Here is a 21,358-nt window from a genome sequence, read left to right on the forward strand (position 1 = left end):
TTTTTTAAGTGGGTTCTACAATAAGCATATATAAACATTTATTTCTGTAATGGATTAGTGAAATGAACATACCTACATATAGTGTGGGTAATGTAAGGGCAGCAGCTCTTTGTAGGGGCCCTTAATATACCTTAAGGACCACCTACCACCCTGTACAGAAGCTACAATGGCCTGGCTAGTGGAGGTGTGCAGGTATATGCCAGACGATTCTGCTTCTCACTGATTGACAGCAGACTTCTTGTAAAGAGGGCGGAGCCTTGATGGGATACATGTAATTCCGGCCCCGCCCCCGCTGTGAGATGACACAATCATACTTACACTTTGGACCTCCCCTGCAGGATCTCCACAGGATAGACTAAACAAATAGGCATAGTATGCAGTGCAGGCAGTACTCATGAGAAACAACTGACATCGCTGATGCACAAATTGCGCCATGCACTGTGTGCAAGTGACGTTTGCACTTTACCTGGTTTAGCTGCAACTTCATGCAAGCAAATGTCATAAGAACCCAGCCAACTCAAACCATTATTGCTGGGGATTAGTCAGGTTTTGAGATTTCTATCCATTCTATTCACCAACCTGCAATTAACTGATTCTTCAGTGTAATTTAGGAGTTTCTTTCCAATGTATTTGGAAACACACTGCGATTCAGCTAAAATACAGTTTATCTCACTAAATCCCGCTAACAGTCATGTCTCAATTACAGTACTATTAACCACTATATAAAAGCTGTAATAGAACGACGCAGCGCTGCTATCGCCCTGAAATGAAAAGCATTGTGCTGGAAATTCTAAGTAGGCTTCGGCCTTCACTGTGTTTTGAAGGCCTAATCTGCCATATGGCTCCTACAGCTGATGATTTATTAGGTGTAGAAAGCAGGCTGATAAATTTCACTGCTAGTCTCAGCATAGACTGGGGGTGTCAACAGACAAGCCTAATGGAAAGTGCCTGCACCAAAGAGGAGAGAATTATTTATGACTGTCTGTAAGAGGAGAAATTTATCATCTTTTCTGGTAGATGTACGGGGATCTGAGAAATGGAGATGGGGGGTTCGCTCTGGACAAAGTCCCCTTGTGTCTGAAATCCTGACAAGGTGAAGGGGAAATTGTGGTGGGCAAAGAAACCGAAGTCATTAACCCCCTCCTGGCAGCAAAGGCTTCTGGGAGGAAAGTACAAACAGGCTACCTCAGTATTTAGCAGCACATGTAGGGAGGAGATCAGTGGTGATGCTGATCGCACTTAAGAAGTTCTTAACGAAAAAGATTCTAGATTGCATGAAAAGAATAGCAAAGTACAAGAAAACTGCACCCTGCCTGCAGCCTTTGTGCTTACCACTACAATCTATAGGGCAATGTATTCAAGTCAAAACATATATTGATTAGGAAACCAGACATTTCCGAGTTTAAACTTTAAATACTGTGTACGTTTATTCTCTCTCTCTCTCTCGCTTACATTATTTGTAAACGGCTATGTAGGGAGGTAAATGGTTTTATCGTCTCTTTTTCTGTAGGAGTTGAAGGAAACTGATATACACCATACATATCACTTACCACCAGGCAGTAAATATGTCATTTACAAAATATATCAAGATCAGTTTCCACTGAGCTGGAAATATATCACATATGCTGGGTCTCAGTTTCCATCTGAACTTTAAAAGGCAAAGACAGAATAGTGAAAGCCTGTAAATGAGATCATAAAATATAACAGGAAATATTTAAAGGTTTAAAAAGTGCAAATCCCTTTTAATTTGGGGTCTTAGTGAAAAATACTCGGCAGAACAACATCATCATAAATATTCACCTTTATCTGTTTCCAGGAAGGAAAATTAGCGCTTAATCAGTTGCTTAACCCTTTAAAGCGGTGTATTTTTCAAGGAAGATTTTCGTTATTGCTTTATGGTATTGTCCTTTCTATCCCAGATGGTGGCGCTGTTGCAATTGCTGCCAGTAAAAATGTCCAATGGGATTGAGTAAGTTTCTGATTGTCATCAGCCAGTGTGATCCTAATATGACTGCCCCATAAAAGCATACGGATAAATGAGAGTACAATTAACTTAATTCATGAGTTTAAAGGCCTCCATATCACATAAGTGGTATTAAAGTGAAACCATCACAATTAATTAACATTTACTGATTCACATCAAAGCCAGGCATATATCATGCAAGCAACTTTTTCAAGAAATACTTTTTTTCCAGCTATTCATCCGTCTCCCTCTCCTTCTACTTTGCTCCTCGGTGACGGCAGCGCTGCAGGCAAAGGAGAGAGAAGACAAATTCAGCAGGCATTCTAGTAGGTGCAAATATGGCATCTGCCATTGTATCTTAATGAAAAGGTAGTTACAAGGTAGTTTATCATTTTACCTTTACAATCAAACGCCAGCTAGGCAAACCTTTATTCTATGTTTGGAAAAGGCAGTTTTAAGTAGTGTAATAAGTAGAGATGGTCACTGACCCCCGTGTTTTGGTTTTGTATTCGGTTTTGGATCTGGATTACCGTCGTGTTTTGGTTTTGCAAAACCGCCCTTGCGTGTTTTGGTTTTGGTTTTGTTTGGTTTTGTTTTGCTATTTCCAAAAAAAAAAAAAAAAATTTTTTGGTCTAAAGTAACCTAATTTAGTGCTCCACCAGTTTCTTAGATAAGTGAGGTAATTCTAAAGCTAATAAATTATGAAAAAAAACAGTTTAATCCCTGGTAGGCCATCCTTAATTTAAACACTTGTCTGCAAATTATACAGACAAACCTTGTTGTCTACCTCCTCCATCTTTGATTATTGGCAATGTAGCCATCGTCTTTGGGTGTATATTACACCCTACACTTGTAGTTGAATTTTAAAAAAGCAGCCTGCACAGACTGTGGAACTAGAAAGTAAAATTAAATGGACCACGGTAGTTTGGTGGCTATCTATGCACCCCCCGCCCTTCACTTGTAGTTGAATATAAAAAAAGCAGCCTGCACAGACTGTGTAACTAGAAAGTAAAATTAAATGGACCACGGTAGTTTGGTGGCTATCTATGCCCCCCCTCCCCCGCCCTCCACTTGTAGTTGAATATAAAAAAAGCAGCCTGCACAGTCTGTGGAACTAGAAATTCGAATATACAAAGAAATGGACAAAGGCAGTTTGGTATCTGTCTGCATCATAATCATCAACATCCTCATTAGCACCCTCGTCACCTCCACAAATCTCCCCCTCATCCTCTTCTATTTCCAAAGTGGCATCCTCAATTTGTGTATCACCGGCTACACTCGGGCTGTTCAGGTACACATCAGCAGAACTGCTGAAAGGGCCCTTCTTTATGGGTACACTAACAGAATGCTCACGATTAGACATACCACTGTTGGATGGACTCTCCACAGGGATTGGTGTCATTTGTGAATCAGAGCAAACATTATCCTCTAATGCCTTACTGTTATCTTGCAGCTTGGCTTTGATGCGTAACAGTAGTTGTGCACCAATTGTAGGCTCGCTAACTTTTTGGGATCTGCCACTAATAGCCAAAGGTGAAGGCCTCATTCTCGCTTTGCCACTGCGTGTGTAGAAGGGCATGTTGTAAAAAAAAAAATTATCGGCACTTAACTTTTGCTCAGTAAAACTACTTTTTCGCTTCAACACAGTAAAAAAAAAAAAAAATTTGTTTTTTGGACTGATTTCAAAACACTCTGTAGTTTGACATCGCCTTGCCCAGATGACGTACTGGGAACACTAACATCAGGACTGGTGACAGAACCTGGTTGCTCATTCTGATCATATGTGGACTGCTTTGAATCCATTCTGAGCGCAAAGCACTTGTAGTGGTAAAAATTATTTGGTAAGATACTGCTGACAGATATGACTTTTGACAGCCAGAAATATTTATGCACAATTATGGGGTACACCCCAAAAGCACTGAGGAGTGCTAAAAATTATTTGGTAGATACTGCTGACAGATATGACTTTTGACAGCCAGAAATATTTATGCACAATTATGGGGGACACCCCAAAAGCACTGGGGAGTGCCAAATATTAAGAAAACATAATAAACCTCTATCCTCCTCTCTTCTCTAGCAATTTTTGTTAGAGCTATTGCAAGAAAAATATTGGATTCTCTGTCCCTGCTCTAATCAGCCTGTGACTACACCCTGCTCTCTCTCTCTGTCAAATGGCGATGGATTGCTGTGGAGGCATGTATTTATAATGTTGAAGTATCGCGAGAACCGAGCCACGAGATCCGACGACGTCACGATGATGTTCGGCCTCGATTTGGATTCGGAGCGGGGGGGAGAGTACCGAGCTACTCAGCTCGGTACTCGGATAGCCAAAGTTCGGGTGGGTTCGGTTCTCGGGGAACCGGACCCGCCCATCTCTAGTAATAAGGAATAATTGGTTGTAGTTACAACAGATTGAAATAAAAACTGTCGCTGGTCTGCTCCCTGCTGTTGGTGGTCCTTTCAGTCCCAGAACTCCTTGCTGCTGCACGCTAGGTAGCATTATGTAGGTAATATCTAATATTAGACTCACATTAAAAACTCCAGTGGCCAGTAACTTGTTTCTGTTACATGCGAGACGCAAGAGGCATCAGAGCCACCATGTTGCAGAAGGGATATGCTTGGCAGAGTCCCAGACTTCAGTCTTAGACCACACACCTGAAGATGTTCTGTAGTTCACAACATCAATTCCTTAGTGTGCTGCTTGTCTTATAAGAAAGTCAAATGCAGTAGTTATGCTATCTATCATTAACATTTCTTTCATTAAACCTTGGACACAGATTTCCAGCAGTATGAATTGATTGGCAAGAAAATTCTTCCCATCTGTTAATAAAGTCTTTAACTCTTCCTTCTGTACTTGTAATCAGAGATGCATTAGAGTCCCAACAATAGTTGATTTTATCTGGCCCACATGATAAGTAATGTCTGACAGAAGTGCACTGTGTGATTCAGAGGCAGTAAATGCTGAAGAAAATGTCTTTAGAATCTACAGGGAGTTTTGCAGCTGAACCCAAAAGACATCTCCTTCATATACTATTTATCATAATTCTTGTTATTACTTTTCACCATAACATAAAAATACTTTATCACCCTGGCAGCTCAGTCATACTAACTATCTAGAGCACTAAGGGCTACTTATCACCCTGGTGGCCCCTGTTCTGCTCTACTGAGTCTGGAGCATGCATTGGAGCTAGAAGCCCGCTTTGAGTTCCCAGTGATACTGCTATTACAAAGATATATTTTTTATAACGATAGCTTTGTATTTAAGAATAGACAGTAGATGTATAACTAACCCCTTCCCCAGAAAATAATACTTAACATGTTCAACATTACCACCTTAATATATAGGGCAGAGCTGAAAATGCTTTATCAGAAGTGAAAACACCCATTTTCATTGGCTTATCCCCCTTTGATCAGGGCCGTAACTAGGGCTGTGCGATAGGGGTGACCGCCCAGGGCACAATGCTGAAGGGGGGCACAGTTTATGAATATTTTTGGCTAATTTGGTTAAAATTGAAGGTCCTTCTCGCCCCGGGTGCTAAAATTTTAAGTTACGGCTCTGCCTTTGATAAACTGCCTCCTTGCACTATACACTTTTGGATAATACTAGATCGTCAACTATTACTGTCTTGAAGAGCTTCCATATTTATTTTATTTTAGTAAACTTTTAAATGACATCACTATTGCACTCCATATACTTTTTGAGTATCAATATTTTGTTCTTTAAATGATTGTTTCCTGTTTCATCCCAAGGACTGCAGCTATAATATGAGTATATTCTATGTTTCATCATTTGTTTTGCTTTTCTGTAGCTTTGTAGGTAATGGGTGCACTGAAACTGTGTATATTTATTTGTAGTTTATGTAATTGTTATACCTTTGCTGAAGATCTGTCACACCTCCCATCTGTCCTGATTTCAGTGGGACACTGTCCAGTGGATCACACATTTGTCCCCAACTGGAGGTCAGTTGGGAGTTAAATCCCTACTCAGCATGGTAGGCAGGTGCCTCTGGTGCATACAGCAATTGAAAGGTGTTTCTAGAGTAGGCGTTTTTGGGACAGTCTTGTGCTCCAGAAGCACTAGGCATGCCCCCTGGGGTTGGTCACGGCCACTGCGATGTTGACACGCCTATTAGTGATGCGCCCGCGCCCCTTCCAGAGGAGGCGTGGCCATATCCCAATTTAGGAGGTTTTAATTTTGGGAGGTGTGTGTCTTTGAATATTAAGCTGGGTACAGATCTATGCATTTATCGTGCAAACCACACGATTTAGGACCTTTCGATAGTGTTTTATTGTACAAAAACACATTGCATGTGTTGATTTACTTTTATAAACTTACGAAAAATCATGATTAGCGATGGAACGATGTTGGGGAAATGTGGAAGTGTGTACGCACTGACGGCCAGCAGATCTCTGCAGATTGCACAGCATCACAACATTTTCAGCAGATGGTTATGAGAGATGATGAGCACAGATCTGAAGGTAAATCGTGTAGGTGCGTACACGTGAATCGGCTGCTCATCGGGACTTTCAGTTGTTGGTGAAAGCGTTACAGAAATTCCTTCTGAAGCAAGATTGCATCGGTGTGTACCCAGCTTAAGGCTGGTAACAGATGTGCAATTGTTCACTTTTTAGACTTAATGATCTGTTCTATATATATATATATATATATATATATATATGCACACATTCCAAATGCATTTTTTTTCAACATTCAGGTTTTTTAAAAATCAGATTAAGAAGAATCATTTGCTTCGAAGATCTTCAATTTGACCAATTCAGATTAAACATATTGCATCATTCCCGATTGTGTTATTGTTCAATTTATGCATTAACCTGATTGTGTTTAACTCACTGTCACCCACGCACATTTTGATCTATTTACAATTCAATATCATTTTAACATGCATGACCTGCTTAGGAAGTCTTTATAAACCAGTATTTAGCTTTACCAAAGTTTTAAAGTACTTGATAGTGGAACATTTTCAGTGATGTCATACAACTAGGTGCAGCCTGTTTATAGGATTGCAGATAAACAGACCTACGGATCAGGTAAGCACAATAGTTGGATCCTGTCTTTGTTAAACACATCTAAACATGACTAGAACTAAAGTGGCACAAATAGCGAGAATGTGCGGGTGTTTAGACTGCATGATCGGCTCAAACAACACAGAGACAACACTATGGGTTCTGGATGTTAGACTTTACATGTTTCTCTATGACATGATGAGATGAAATCCTAAGAGTTCAATTTGCATAGGAATAGGGTCCCTCACCCTTTATAGATGACATTCCCAATGCTTTATGGGGCCATTCTTAAAAATGCATGTCCCCTTTCGTAAAGATATTCAGGATAGAGCGATCCGCATTCTCGCTGCAATAGGGCCATGAATCTGACGTTCAATGACAGATTTACAGCACAATCTTCTAACTAGTGCACTAAATGCATATTCTAGCAGCGCTCAGAGATTCATGATTTCCTACTTCTTTTACAACCTAAAACAGTATTTATTTTTTGCCCATGGTAGGTTTTATTTTTTTTTAACCCCTTTAAATCTGGGGTTCTTTACACAGTTTTACTATTCATTACTAATACTGTATTTTTTTTTTCTTGGTAGAGTAGAGATAGAAGTCTCTTTTGGCAATTGTATTTTCATTTTATTGGATATTATTAGAAAAATTAGGTAAGAAATAAATGTTTTCCATGATTTTTTATAAAGGTACTTTAATTAATTAGTGCCCCAAAGTATAATTGGCTGGTTCACCAGAGTGCCAAATACATGTTTTGCCTCAACTGCAAATCATCATATTTATATAGTGCCACCAAATTCCGTAGCGCTTTACAATTGGGAACAAACATTGATAAGACAATACTGAGTAATACATACAGACAGAGAGGTAAGAGAACCCTGCTCGCAAGCTTACAATCTATAGGACAATGGGAGTTAGAAACACAAGGGCATGTGCTACATCATATTGCACAATGGACCAGCTAGAACGCAAAGGTAAAATTTATTGAGTGGGCTGTGTGTGTACCAATATTGGGCAGAGGGTTGTTGTCTTGCGTTAGCAGTGTAGAGGATGGTAATAGGGTAATCTAGGGAAATTAAGATGGTGGTTGAGGAATATCATAATCTTGTCTGAAGAGGTGCAATTTTGTTGATGGCCTTGTATGTTAGTAGAATAATTTTATATTGGATTTGTTGAAATACAGGCAGCCAATGTAGAGACTGACAGAGTGGCTCAGCAGAGGAAAAACGGCTAGTAAGGAAAATCAATCTAGCCGCTGCGTGCAAAATAGATTATAGGGGTTCAAGTCTGACTTTGGGAAGACCAGTAAGGAGGGAATTGCAATAGTCGATGCGGGAGATGATGAGTGCATGAATTAATGTTTTTGCGGTGTCTTGTGTCAGATATGTGCGTATTCTGGAAATGTTCTTTAGGTGTATGTAACATGATTTAGATATAGAGTTGATGTGGGGAATAAACGACAGTTGTGAATCAAGGATTACACCTAGGCAACGAGCTTGCATGGTGGAATTTATGGTCATGTTATCAACAGAAATAGAAATGTCAGGCAGGAAGCTTCTGTTTTTGGGTGGGAATATTATTAATTCAGTTTATGAAAGATTGAGTTTGAGTTGGCGAGAAGACATCCAAGATGAAATGGCAGAAAGTCAGTCAGTAACACGAGACAACACAGATGGTGAAAGATCAGGAGAGGATAGATAGATTTGTGTATCATCCGCATAGAGATGATACTGAAATCCAAAGGAGCTTATTAGTTTTACAAGAGAAGTGGTGTAGATAGAGAATATTGTAGAAAAAAGATATACCGACGCACCAGGTAATCATATACCCAGTCTATTATTATTTGTATATATCGTCTATTTAGCTGGGTTGGTGCACCCTGACATGTGAAACTAGTATTCGCACAATACCAATATTCTCCTTACCAATGGTAAGGAGAATATAATCCTACCAATGTGAAATAATAAATAATAGGACACGCTGTAAATAATATTCCTTAAGATAGTCAACCTAGCAAGCTGAATATCCTATTAAAGACGCAATAGATATATTGATAATCTGACTAGTATCTTGATATAACTCTACATGGTTAAGATCTATATCCAGTTGGTTATATACTCTAATATATTGAGTAACTAATCTTATTGAGAATAAATTTAATCTGGAAGATATAATACGCTATTGCACTAGAAACTATGACAACCTATATACCTAGACAGGATAATATACAATCCCCCTGTTTCTAAAGGAAGTATTTCTCCTATTAAATTGGTTTATAATATCATAAATAGGGCAGCATGAGGATCATAGTTACCCATATACAGTATAACTAGGGAAATATACATTAGAAACACAGCGAGGCAAGGCAGTTAGTTCTGCCAATTTTAAATTTATATTTGTTTTCAGTTTATTTCAACTCGAGTAATTAGTTTATTATTTTTGGTTTTATTTCGCTACTAGTGGTACTATGGTACTAATTTGGGACTTTAACACAGTTTTTAAATGAACCAATAAAAAGTATGTTTTATATTAACAAATAATCAAGAGTGCCCCTACTAGACATGTTTTCCTTTCTCTCTACCTTTATGTGCGAGTAGATAGAGAATAGCAGAGGACCTAGGACTGAGCCTTGTGGTACTCCAACTGATAAAGGAAGCGGAGCAGAGGAGGATCCAGAGAAATTAACACTGAAAGAGCGATTAGATAGGTAGGATGAGAACCAAGATAGGACAGTGCCTTCAAGACCTAGAGATTGTAGCGTTTGTATGAGGAGAGAGTGGTCAACAGTGTCAAATGCAGCAGAGAGATCCAGGAGAACTAGAAGAGAGTAATGGTTATTATTTTTTGCTGTGATCAAATCATTGACAAGCTTGGTCAGTGCAGTCTCTGTGGAGTGTTGAGAGCAAAAGCCTGACTGAAGAGGGTCCAACAGGTTGTTTGCTGTAAGAAAGTGTGTGAGGTGAGTGTAGGCAATTCTCTCGAGAAGCTTGGAGGGGCATGGGAGCTGGGAGATGGGGCGGTAATTTATGAAAGAGTTAGGGTCAGAATTCTGTTTTTTTTAAAATGGGAGTAATCACTGCATGCTTGAATAGTGATGGAAAAATACCAGTAGAAGGACATAGATTACAGATTTTCGTTAGAGGGGGAATGAGCACAGGAGACAGGGACATACCAATTTGTGAGGGAATGGGATCAAGAGGATAGGAGGTAGAGTAGGAAGATGAGAAGAGAGTAGAAACTTCCTCTTCATTTGTGGGATCAAATGAAGAGAGAGTGTCAGAGGGTGCTACAAAGGAATTTAGCCGATTGCTTGTCAAGGGAGATGATACCATTTCAAGCCTGATCTTATCAATTTTGTCCTTGAAATAGAAAGCAAGATCCTGTGCACTGATGTTAGTTGGAGGATTTGGGGCAGGAGGATTCAGAAGAGAGTTAAATGTGTTAAAGAGGTGTTTGGAGTTAGAAGCCTGAGCATAGATGAGAGATTGGAAGTATGCTTGTTTAGCAGTGTCCAGGGCATTTCTATAGGAGTAGTAGATATCAGTATATGTGATGAAATCATTAGAGGCACAAGATTTACGCCAGTGACGTTCTGCTTTACGAGAAAGTTTTTGTAGAGTTTGTGTTACTGTAGTGTGCCACGGTTGGCAACGAATTCTACACGAAGTATGTAGTGTCGCTGGAGCCACTTGATCCAGGGCAGTTGCTAGAGTTTGATGAAAATGGGGTACAGCCCGATCAGGGGGGGGAGAATGTAGAAATTGGGGTGAGAAGGTGTTGGAGAGAGGTGGAAAACTGTTGAAAATCAATAGAGTTGAAATTCCTGCGGTTGTGAGGAGGCTTGGAAGAGTTTGACACTAGAGAGAGTGAAGAACTGGGGGTGAGCGAGTAGCTAATAAGGTGATGATCCGAGAGGGGGAAAGGAGTGTTAAGGAAATGAGAAACTGAGCATAGTCTAGAGAAAACAAGATCAAGACAGTGGCCATCCTGATGAGTAACGGATTCAATCCACTGGGAGAGATCAAGTGAGGAGGTTAGAGAGAGTAGTTTGGAAGCAGCATTGGAACGTGGATTAGAAATAGGGATGTTGAAATCACCCATGATGATGGTGGGGATATCAGTAGGTAAGAAGTGAGGGAGCCATGCAGAGAAGCTGTTAAAGTTATTGAATTTAAATAGGAAAACAGTTCATGAGTGTTCACTAGAGGTGAGTGAAGTAATGAAGGGGCAATTTGGATAGAGGTGTGTGTTGCAGGATGGGTGCGGGATGATATAGTCCTAAAGATAATGCCATGAAAAGAGAGAAAGAAAAATATTTTGGCAAGCATTGGGATTTATGAGTCAAATAGCACAATGAGGGAATTAAGGAATTACCTAATTGCAATGTCCAGTGTAATCAGATAAGTAGTGCAGAGCTATGCTGCAGCAAATGTAGTTTATCCATGGATGTCTGGATAGTATAGAGTAATGATATGGGAGTCATGTGGGGGAATGGGTGGAAGTGTTGAATGGAGAATAATAAAGAGCAGGTGATTGAATAGCTGAGTTTTTGCAGAGTCATGAGAGAGGAGAGTGGTTCAAAATCAGTATCAATTCTTCCTACTTGTGATGGCAGACAAAGCATTAAGTAGATGTCACTCACCAGCCTGTGAGTGCTTCTTCCCGTGTATTTAGGAACCGTGGCCGTCCACCATCCTGAGGGTCTGCGCATGCGCAGCCCTTTCAAACCTTCAGTACCTGTCCCTTTAGTTAATTGGCTGATCAGGCAACACTCCCTATTTAAAGCACCTGAGTTCCATAACTCGTTGCCTGATCTTGGAGTCTCATTCCCCATGAGCCTCTGAAGGTGTTCCTGTTTCCTCGTGTATTCAGCGCTGCTGATTCCTGTGGTTTCCAGACCACTTCAACTCTCCTGTGGTTTCCAGACCACTTCAACCCTCCTGTGTTTCATCGTGACTGTTTAGCTGATTCCTATCCGCTGTCTCCGTGCACTACAGTCTTCAGACCACTTCAACCCTCCTGTGTTTCATCGTGACTGTTTAGCTGATTCCTATCCGCTGCCTCCGTGCACTACAGTCTTCAGACCACTTCAACCCTCCTGTGTTTCATCGTGACTGTTTAGCTGATTCCTATCCGCTGCCCCCGTGCACTAGTCTTCAGCTCATCTCAACTCTCCTGTGTTTCCTCGAGACTGCAACAGCTGATTCCTATCCGCTGCTCTCCGTGTACCTGCAGAGTCCTGCTGGCTGCTACTCCTCAGTTCTACTCGTGTCTGCAGCAGCTGATCCGCTCTCCGTGCTCCTCAGTGTTCCTGCTGGTGTCTACTCGCCAGTCTGCATCGGATCTACGCCTCACTGCTTTCATCTCGTCTAGACCATCGCTACTCTTCAGGGTTCCCCAGGAGTCCAGTTCTACATACTACTGCTTCCTGAGTATTTGTTGCTATCCCTGTTGGTCTACCTACCTGTACGCTGCACCTACTTGATTACCGCTTCACCCTCCAGGGACTTCGCATCCTGCCGGCCTCCAGCCGTTCAGGTATCTCTGCACTCCTGTCTGACAGCCTGCTCCTGAACCACGGTATGCATACTTCTCATTGACTGTGCTGGTGTATTGCATATCTTGCTGGACTGAGTTGTTCTCCTCTGGAGCTTACTATCTGCTGAGACTATTGCCATCATTGACTGTGTTATCTTTTGTCCGGATAGTTTCTGTGACTTTGTATATTTGCAGTGCTGTTCAGTCATTACTATATTGTGCATGTCATCGTGGATCAAGTTCAGGGTGTTCGTGTATCCTCTGTATTGCAGTCTCTCCCCGTGCTCCTCCTCACATATATATTCAGTGGTACAACTTGCTAGAAGCAGACCACTGATCCCTGTTTCCTGTGTCACCTGTTCCAGTGTCCTCTCACATAGCAGTGGTACAACTTGCTAACGCAGACCACTGACTCCCCGGATACCTCCACCTGGATTCCATTCCTTCACCTAGACAGCGGTACAACTTGCTAACACAGACCGCTGACTCTCATCACCTCCTCGTTGCTGTTGGACATTCCTCCTCACTATAGCAGTGGTACAACTTGCTACCGCAGACCACTGACTACCCTCACGTTTCCTTTTTCCATTCAGTTCCTCGTGTATTACTACATATATATTACCAGTGCTGCTAGTCATAGACTTTCACAAGCATCTCTATCATCTGCTGTCTCCTGTTCCGTGATCACCCCGCTACCAGAGTACCATATTACCATCTATACTGCTCTGGTAAGCCCATCACCTGGTGATCCCTGGGTAAAGACTCCTAGTGCCCGTGACAGTAAGATCAGGCCATGACAGACCCAGATACGGAACCTACAGCCAAAGAGATGCTGCAGCATCTGGTCACCCGTGTGGAGCAACAGGATGCTCGCCAACAGCTGTTACTTCAATGTTACCAGTCGTTAGCCTCCCAAGGAACATCTGGACAGACTGTTACAGCTAATGTTGAAGCTCCTGTGCTTTCCTCCGTTTCCCCAGTGCCATCCCAGGTGTCTACGGCTTCCACGCTTCACCTGCCTACTGCGTCAAAATACGATGGAGACCCCAAAACTTGTAGGGGTTTTCTCAACCAATGCTCAGTTCATTTTGAGCTCCAACCTCAAAATTTTTCTACCCATCGTTCCAGAGTGGCCTATCTTATCTCATTGTTTTCTGGACAAGCTCTGGCTTGGGCTTCCCTTCTGTGGGAGAGAAACGATCCTGTATTACAAGATAGTGCCAAATTCATTTCTATGTTCCGAAGTGTGTTCGATGAACCAGGTCGTGTGACCTCCGCTGCTTCCAGCATTCTTCGTTTACGTCAGGGTTCTCGTACAGTAGGCCAGTACGTCATTCAATTTAGGATATTAGCCTCTGAACTTCAGTGGAACACTGAAGCATTAATTGCCGTCTTCTGGCAGGGGCTCTCCGATAAAATTAAAGATGCACTGACTACCCAAGAGCTTCCTACGTCATTAGAAGATTTGATTTCTCTTTGCCATCGTGTAGACATGAGGTTTTGTGAAAGGGAATCTGAGAAAACAACTTCAGTTAAAGCACCTCTTCGCTCAACCCCTCAATTTCGTCCAGCTTCATCTCCTGTGATCCCCATGGAGATAGGACGTTCCAAATTAACTTCAGAGGAGAGGAACCGAAGAGTAAAGAATAGACTTTGTATCTATTGTGCTGATTCCACACATATGCTCAGTTCTTGCCCTAAGAAATCGGGAAATGCCAGGCCCTAACTAGTTCTGGAGAGGTGAAGTTAGGGTCCCTGGAGTCCTCTCCATCTTCTACGAAATTAAAAGTCTGCGCTTTTGATGTTACGATTTCCTTTGCTACCAAATCCTTTGAGTCTCAAGCACTGATTGATTCTGGAGCAGCAGGAAATTTCATTTCTAAATCCCTAGTGAATCAATGGTCCCTACCAGTGATTACTTTGAAAACACCGATTACTGTGACTGCTATAGATGGATCACGTCTCATCAATGGTCTCATCACCCAGAGTACGTCTCCAGTAACGCTTCAGATTGGTGTGCTACACCATGAAGAGATTTCGTTTTTAATTCTTCCTGTTACGACAAGTCCGATTGTCTTAGGCCTTCCATGGCTTCAATGTCATTCTCCCCAGATTGACTGGCGCACTCCTCAAGTTACGTCTTGGGGAGCTGAATGTCATCATCGTTGTCTTTCTCAAGTCATTCCTCTTAAAATACAGCAATCTTCCATCTCATCTTCCTCACCGGGACTTCCTCCTCAGTATGCTTCATTTGCCGATGTTTTTGATAAAGCTCAGTCTGAACGTCTTCCTCCTCATCGTTCATGGGATTGTCCGATCGATCTTCTACCTGGCAAGACTCCTCCTAGGGGTCGGGTGTATCCACTTTCGTTACCTGAAACTCAAGCTACATCTGATTACATCCAAGAGAATCTCCAGCGAGGGTTTATTCGACCTTCCACCTTTCCCGCTGGAGCCGGGTTCTTCTTCGTAAAAAAGAAGGATGGATCACTACGCCCCTGCAGAGATTTTCGTGGACTCAATGCCATTACTATTAAAAATCGGTATCCCATTCCGTTGATCACTGAGTTATTTGATCGCATCAAGGGAGCTCGGATCTTTACCAAGTTGGATCTTCGTGGTGCCTATAATTTAATTAGAATCCGGCCCGGTGACGAATGGAAGACAGCGTTCAACACCAGAGATGGGCATTATGAATATCTAGTAATGCCTTTCGGGTTGTGTAATGCCCCCGCTGTTTTCCAGGGCTTCGTTAATGAGATCTTTCGGGACTTGTTATATGTATGTGTCGTTGTCTACCTGGACGACATATTGATCTTTTCACAGGACCTGCCTTCTCATCACCAACATGTGGCAGAAGTCCTTTCCAGACTCCGGAAAAATTCATTATTCTGCAAACTAGAAAAATGTTCATTCGAGTTACCCCAGATTCCATTTTTGGGGTATATTGTTTCCGGAGTTGGCCTACAAATGGATCCAGAAAAGGTGAATGCTGTATTACATTGGCCCCAGCCAACTACCCTTCGTGCCATCCAGCGTTTTTTAGGTTTTGCCAATTACTATAGACGCTTCATTCAAGACTTCTCGTCCATTGCATCTCCGATTGTGGCCCTAACTCGTAAAGGGGCCAATACTAAGCAATGGTCATCTGAGGCTCTCCAAGCCTTTCAATTCCTTAAAGAATCCTTCTCCTCTGCTCCCATTCTTCGCCAGCCTGATGTGACACTTCCCTTCTTCCTAGAAGTAGATGCCTCTAATGTTGGCTTAGGAGCCATTCTCTCCCAAGGATCGGAGCAACAAAAATTCCATCCTTGTGCCTTTTACTCTCGGGGTCTCCTGCCTGCGGAGAAAAATTACACTATCGGGGACAAGGAGTTGCTGGCTATCAAAGTTGCATTAGAGGAGTGGAGATACTTATTGGAAGGAGCTCGTCACCCTGTGACGATTTTCACGGATCATAAGAACTTGTCATACCTACAGTCTGCCCAATGCTTGAATCCTCGTCAAGCAAGATGGTCTCTTTTCTTTTCCCGTTTCGAATTAATCATAACCTTCAAACCAGCTGCCAAGAACAAGAAAGCTGACGCTCTATCCCGAGCTTTTGTGAAGTCCTCTGACGTTGAGGAGGTTCCCAACCATTCTATACTAGACCCCAAATGTATCTCGCTGGCTGCTTCTTCCACTAAAGTGCTACCATTTTGGAAAGACCCTCGTGCCTCCTACTCTTAGGAGGAAAATCCTTTTGTGGTTCCATTCTTCTCGTTTTTCTTGACATCCTGGTGAACGCAAGACCTTTGAGATTCTCTCTCGAAGTTACTGGTGGCCCTCGATGAGGAGAGACGTCAAAGAGTTTGTAGCTGCTTGTGAATTGTGTTCTCAGTTTAAATCCTCCCGCAGAACTCCAGCGGGGTTGCTTCAACCACTACCCATTCCGTCCAAGCCCTGGACCCATATTAGTATGGACTTTGTTACTGATCTTCCGCCTAGTAAAAATTGTAATACTATTTGGGTAGTGGTAGACAGATTTTCGAAGATGGCTCTTTTTGTCCCTTTGTCTGGTTTGCCTTCCTCGTCTACTCTGGCTGAACATTTCATCAAAGAAGTCTTTCGTATTTATGGATGTCCGTCTGAGATTGTGTCAGATAGAGGAGTACAATTCGTTTCCAGATTCTGGCGGGCCCTCTGTAAAACCTTGGGCATACGATTAGCACTCTCATCTTCTTACCATCCTCAATCAAACGGACAAACTGAACGGGTCAATCAAGATCTCGAGACCTTTATAAGGATGTTCTCATCAGCCAATCAAGACAACTGGGTAGAATTGCTTCCTTGGGCTGAATTCGCTCATAACAACATGTACCATGAGTCATCTTCCAAAACTCCATTCTTTGTGGTTTACGGTCACCATCCGTCTTTTCCGGAATTTCCTGCCCTCCCTCCCACCCAAGTTCCTGCTGTAGAGACTGTTTGTCAGACCTTCAAAAATATTTGGTCTCAGGTCAAAACCTGTTTAAAGAAGACATCTGCCAAATATAAGTCTTTCGCAGATAAGAAGAGGCGGGCTATTCCACCACTGAAAATTGGAGATCGTGTCTGGTTATCTACCAAAAATATTCGTTTGAAGGTCCCATCTATGAAATTCGCTCCCCGTTTTATTGGTCCATATAGGATCATTCAAGTGATAAATCCAGTTTGTTTCAAACTTCTACTTCCTAAGAACCTTTGTATTTCCAACGCCTTCCATGTGTCCTTGCTCAAACCTCTCATCATCAACCGTTTCTCGGATCCTCCTTCAGCACCTCAGCCAGTTCAAGTTCATCAGGAGGAAGATTTCGAGATTACTCATGTATTGGACGCAAAAATTTTGCGAGGAGTTCTCCGTTTCCTCGTTCATTGGAAGGGCTTTGGTCCTGAGGAGCGTTCATGGATCAAAGCTGAAGATCTCAACGCTCCAGCTCTTCTTAAGAAGTTTTATTCCAAAAATCCGGACAAGCCCGGTTCCAGGTGTTCTGTGCCCACCTTTAAAAGGGGGGGTACTGTCACTCACCAGCCTGTGAGTGCTTCTTCCCGTGTATTTAGGAACCGTGGCCGTCCACCATCCTGAGGGTCTGCGCATGCGCAGCCCTTTCAAACCTTCAGTACCTGTCCCTTTAGTTAATTGGCTGATCAGGCAACACTCCCTATTTAAAGCACCTGAGTTCCATACCTCGTTGCCTGATCTTGGAGTCTCATTCCCCATGAGCCTCTGAAGGTGTTCCTGTGTTTCCTCGTGTATTCAGCGCTGCTGATTCCTGTGGTTTCCAGACCACTTCAACTCTCCTGTGGTTTCCAGACCACTTCAACCCTCCTGTGTTTCATCGTGACTGTTTAGCTGATTCCTATCCGCTGTCTCCGTGCACTACAGTCTTCAGACCACTTCAACCCTCCTGTGTTTCATCGTGACTGTTTAGCTGATTCCTATCCGCTGCCTCCGTGCACTACAGTCTTCAGACCACTTCAACCCTCCTGTGTTTCATCGTGACTGTTTAGCTGATTCCTATCCGCTGCCTCCGTGCACTACAGTCTTCAGCTCACCTCAACACTCCTGTGTTTCATCGTGACTGTTTAGCTGATTCCTATCCGCTGCCCCCGTGCACTACAGTCTTCAGCTCATCTCAACTCTCCTGTGTTTCCTCGAGACTGCAACAGCTGATTCCTATCCGCTGCTCTCCGTGCTCAACAGTTCCAGCTCAGCTCTACTCTCCCGTGTTTCATCGTGACTGCACCTGCTGATTTCTATCCGCTACCTCCGTGTACCTGCAGAGTCCTGCTGGCTGCTACTCCTCAGTTCTACTCGTGTCTGCAGCAGCTGATCCGCTCTCCGTGCTCCTCAGTGTTCCTGCTGGTGTCTATTTGCCAGTCTGCATCGGATCTACGCCTCACTGCTTTCATCTCGTCTAGACCATCGCTACTCTTCAGGGTTCCCCAGGAGTCCAGTTCTACATACTACTGCTTCCTGAGTATTTGTTGCTATCCCTGTTGGTCTACCTACCTGTGCGCTGCACCTACTTGATTACCGCTTCACCCTCCAGGGACTTCGCATCCTGCCGGCCTCCAGCCGTTCAGGTATCTCTGCACTCCTGTCTGACAGCCTGCTCCTGAACCACGGTATGCATACTTCTCATTGACTGTGCTGGTGTATTGCATATCTTGCTGGACTGAGTTGTTCTCCTCTGGAGCTTACTATCCGCTGAGACTATTGCCATCATTGACTGTGTTATCTTTTGTCCGGATAGTTTCTGTGACTTTGTATATTTGCAGTGCTGTTCAGTCATTACTATATTGTGCATGTCATCGTGGATCAAGTTCAGGGTGTTCGTGTATCCTCTGTATTGCAGTCTCTCCCTGTGCTCCTCCTCACATATATATTCAGTGGTACAACTTGCTAGAGGCAGATCACTGATCCCTGTTTCCTGTGTCACCTGTTCCAGTGTCCTCTCACATAGCAGTGGTACAACTTGCTAACGCAGACCACTGACTCCCCGGATACCTCCACCTGGATTCCATTCCTTCACCTAGACAGCGGTACAACTTGCTAACGCAGACCGCTGACTCTCATCACCTCCTCATTGCTGTTGGACATTCCTCCTCACTATAGCAGTGGTACAACTTGCTACCGCAGACCACTGACTACCCTCACGTTTCCTTTGTCCATTCAGTTCCTCGTGTATTACTACATATATATTACCAGTGCTGCTAGTCATAGACTTTCACGAGCATCTCTATCATCTGCTGTCTCCTGTTCCGTGATCACCCCGCTACCAGAGTACCATATTACCATCTATATTGCTCTGGTAAGCCCATCACCTGGTGATCCCTGGGTAAAGACTCCTAGTGCCCGTGACAGTAGAACTGAGAGCACAATGATAAGATAGGGGGCTGAAATAACTGTAGCATGGGTAGGGAGTGGTTGAGCAAGTAGTACAGCAGGCTGATTAAACATAGTGGATTTTGCAGTGAAAACAAACTGACAGATCAAGCAAACTTTCATGAGATGAGAAGAAAATAAGATCAGAGTCCAAAACAGTCCTCATGCAGCATGGAGCTTATAGCCAGGGTGAGTTGAAGACATCAGAGGTGGAATACCTTGTGATGGGAATGATATGGATTTGGCAGGAGGTTGGTGGACAGTTGCCCCAACAATAACAGTGGGCACTCTGCCCTCCTGAGGCTTATGACATCATTGGATGTCCCTCTATTGAATCGTTGTTATAATTGTCCTTTATAAGCCGCCAACATTTTACACAGCATTGTACCATTCCCAGTTAAAGGGACTTTTTTTCGAGCTGCACCCACTCTATGGAATTCTCTCCCTCGCACAATAAGACTCTCCTCTGGTCTACAAACTTTCAAGCATTCTCACCTCTTTGTCTGTTTTACCCAGATTGTTTCTTACTGTATTTGTCCCCAATTGTAAAGCGCTATGGAATATGTTGGCGCTATATAAATAAGTGTGATGATGATAAACAAATTACATACAATGGCATGAAACAGAAGTAACAATGGCTCTGTCCAATGGAACTTACAATCTAAGACATGTTGGGAAGACTTTATACATAAGGTAGTGGGATAACAACGTTGATAATATCTTTGTACAGTACTGATTCATTTCACATGTCATTGCGTGATGTTTTATGAGATTTTTAGCCGGGCAAATTTATTCATATTATCCTGTTGTCATTGTTTTGGACAACTCTGTTAATAAAAATTGTAAAAAGTCATTTTGGTTATTTAAAGGCGATCTATCACAAAAAAGCAAAACAAAGAAAACAGAAAACAAAAAAAACTGAAAGCTTATTTTTAGTAGCTTAAATATGCTATTTTAAAATAAGTCTAATAATTAATTATAATAGATAATATCACCAGATTATCGAATGCTGATAGCATAGTCACATTCACGCCTCTAAATTATACTTTCCTCCCATGAACATAGTTGGTATATTATTTCCATTGGTACACAAGCTCTTTACAATTTAGGTATTCACTTATACAGAGTCTGTTCTTCAGAACACAAACATCAAACAAAACTCATCTTCAGGAGAGCGCTTGTTAGTTTTTTGTCCGACTCTTTGTCACCTGATTCTACGGGTGTCACTTATAACTGTTGTGTACATTCCAACCTATGAAGTCTGAGGGTTGATGTCCAGGGGACCACCTCTAAACACCTATAAAAATATCATGAAAATACATTTCAGGGCAAAGTTATCCTTGATTGATGAATAAGACAGAACACTGTGCTATATTTCTCTTCAACAAACATTGTTTACTATTAGAAGACTTAACTGGGGGAGAGGAGGCTAAAATCGGGTGACCAAGGTCAACACTAAACAAGATTTATTGGTGTAGTGACAGCTTATGAAAACACAGATAAAGAAGATGTTTTATGTAACATTTCCATGGACCAACCTTCATCTCCAAGCTACCAAATCAGAAAAACAAATATCTACTACAATATCATAGAAGAAAGGAAATGCTGCTGGCTTTTAGTATTTAGTTGTTAATAAAATAAGAACAATAAGAAGATTCTGTTGCTTTTTCAAATTAGCAGCATATACTCTACTGGTAAATATGGTGTCTACAAAGGGGGCACCCAATCACACATTCCCACTCGAAAAGCACTATAGAATCTGCCAGTGTTATATATATAAATGATGATGATGATGATATAAGTGGTTAGCACTTCTGCCTCACAGCGCTGGGGTCATGAGTTCAATTCCCGACCATGGCCTTATCTGTGTTTGTATGTTCTCCCTGTGTAGTAGATTAATTGGCTGCTATCAAAATTGATCC

At 42.3% G+C, this 21,358-nt stretch overlaps 1 long non-coding RNA gene across 1 annotated transcript in view; it reads right to left on the bottom strand.

Moving 5' to 3' along the window:
- Positions 1-1,868: 1,868 nt before the first annotated feature.
- Positions 1,869-21,358, bottom strand: part of LOC142149894 (uncharacterized) — a 67,768-nt gene continuing 48,278 nt past the window's right edge. Inside the window, exon 4 of the long non-coding RNA XR_012690907.1 lies at positions 1,869-2,246. This is a non-coding gene — a long non-coding RNA (uncharacterized LOC142149894). The remainder of the gene's footprint in view (positions 2,247-21,358) is intronic.

The sequence above is a fragment of the Mixophyes fleayi genome, chromosome 4, assembly GCF_038048845.1.
Source record: "Mixophyes fleayi isolate aMixFle1 chromosome 4, aMixFle1.hap1, whole genome shotgun sequence".
NCBI lineage: Eukaryota > Metazoa > Chordata > Amphibia > Anura > Limnodynastidae > Mixophyes > Mixophyes fleayi.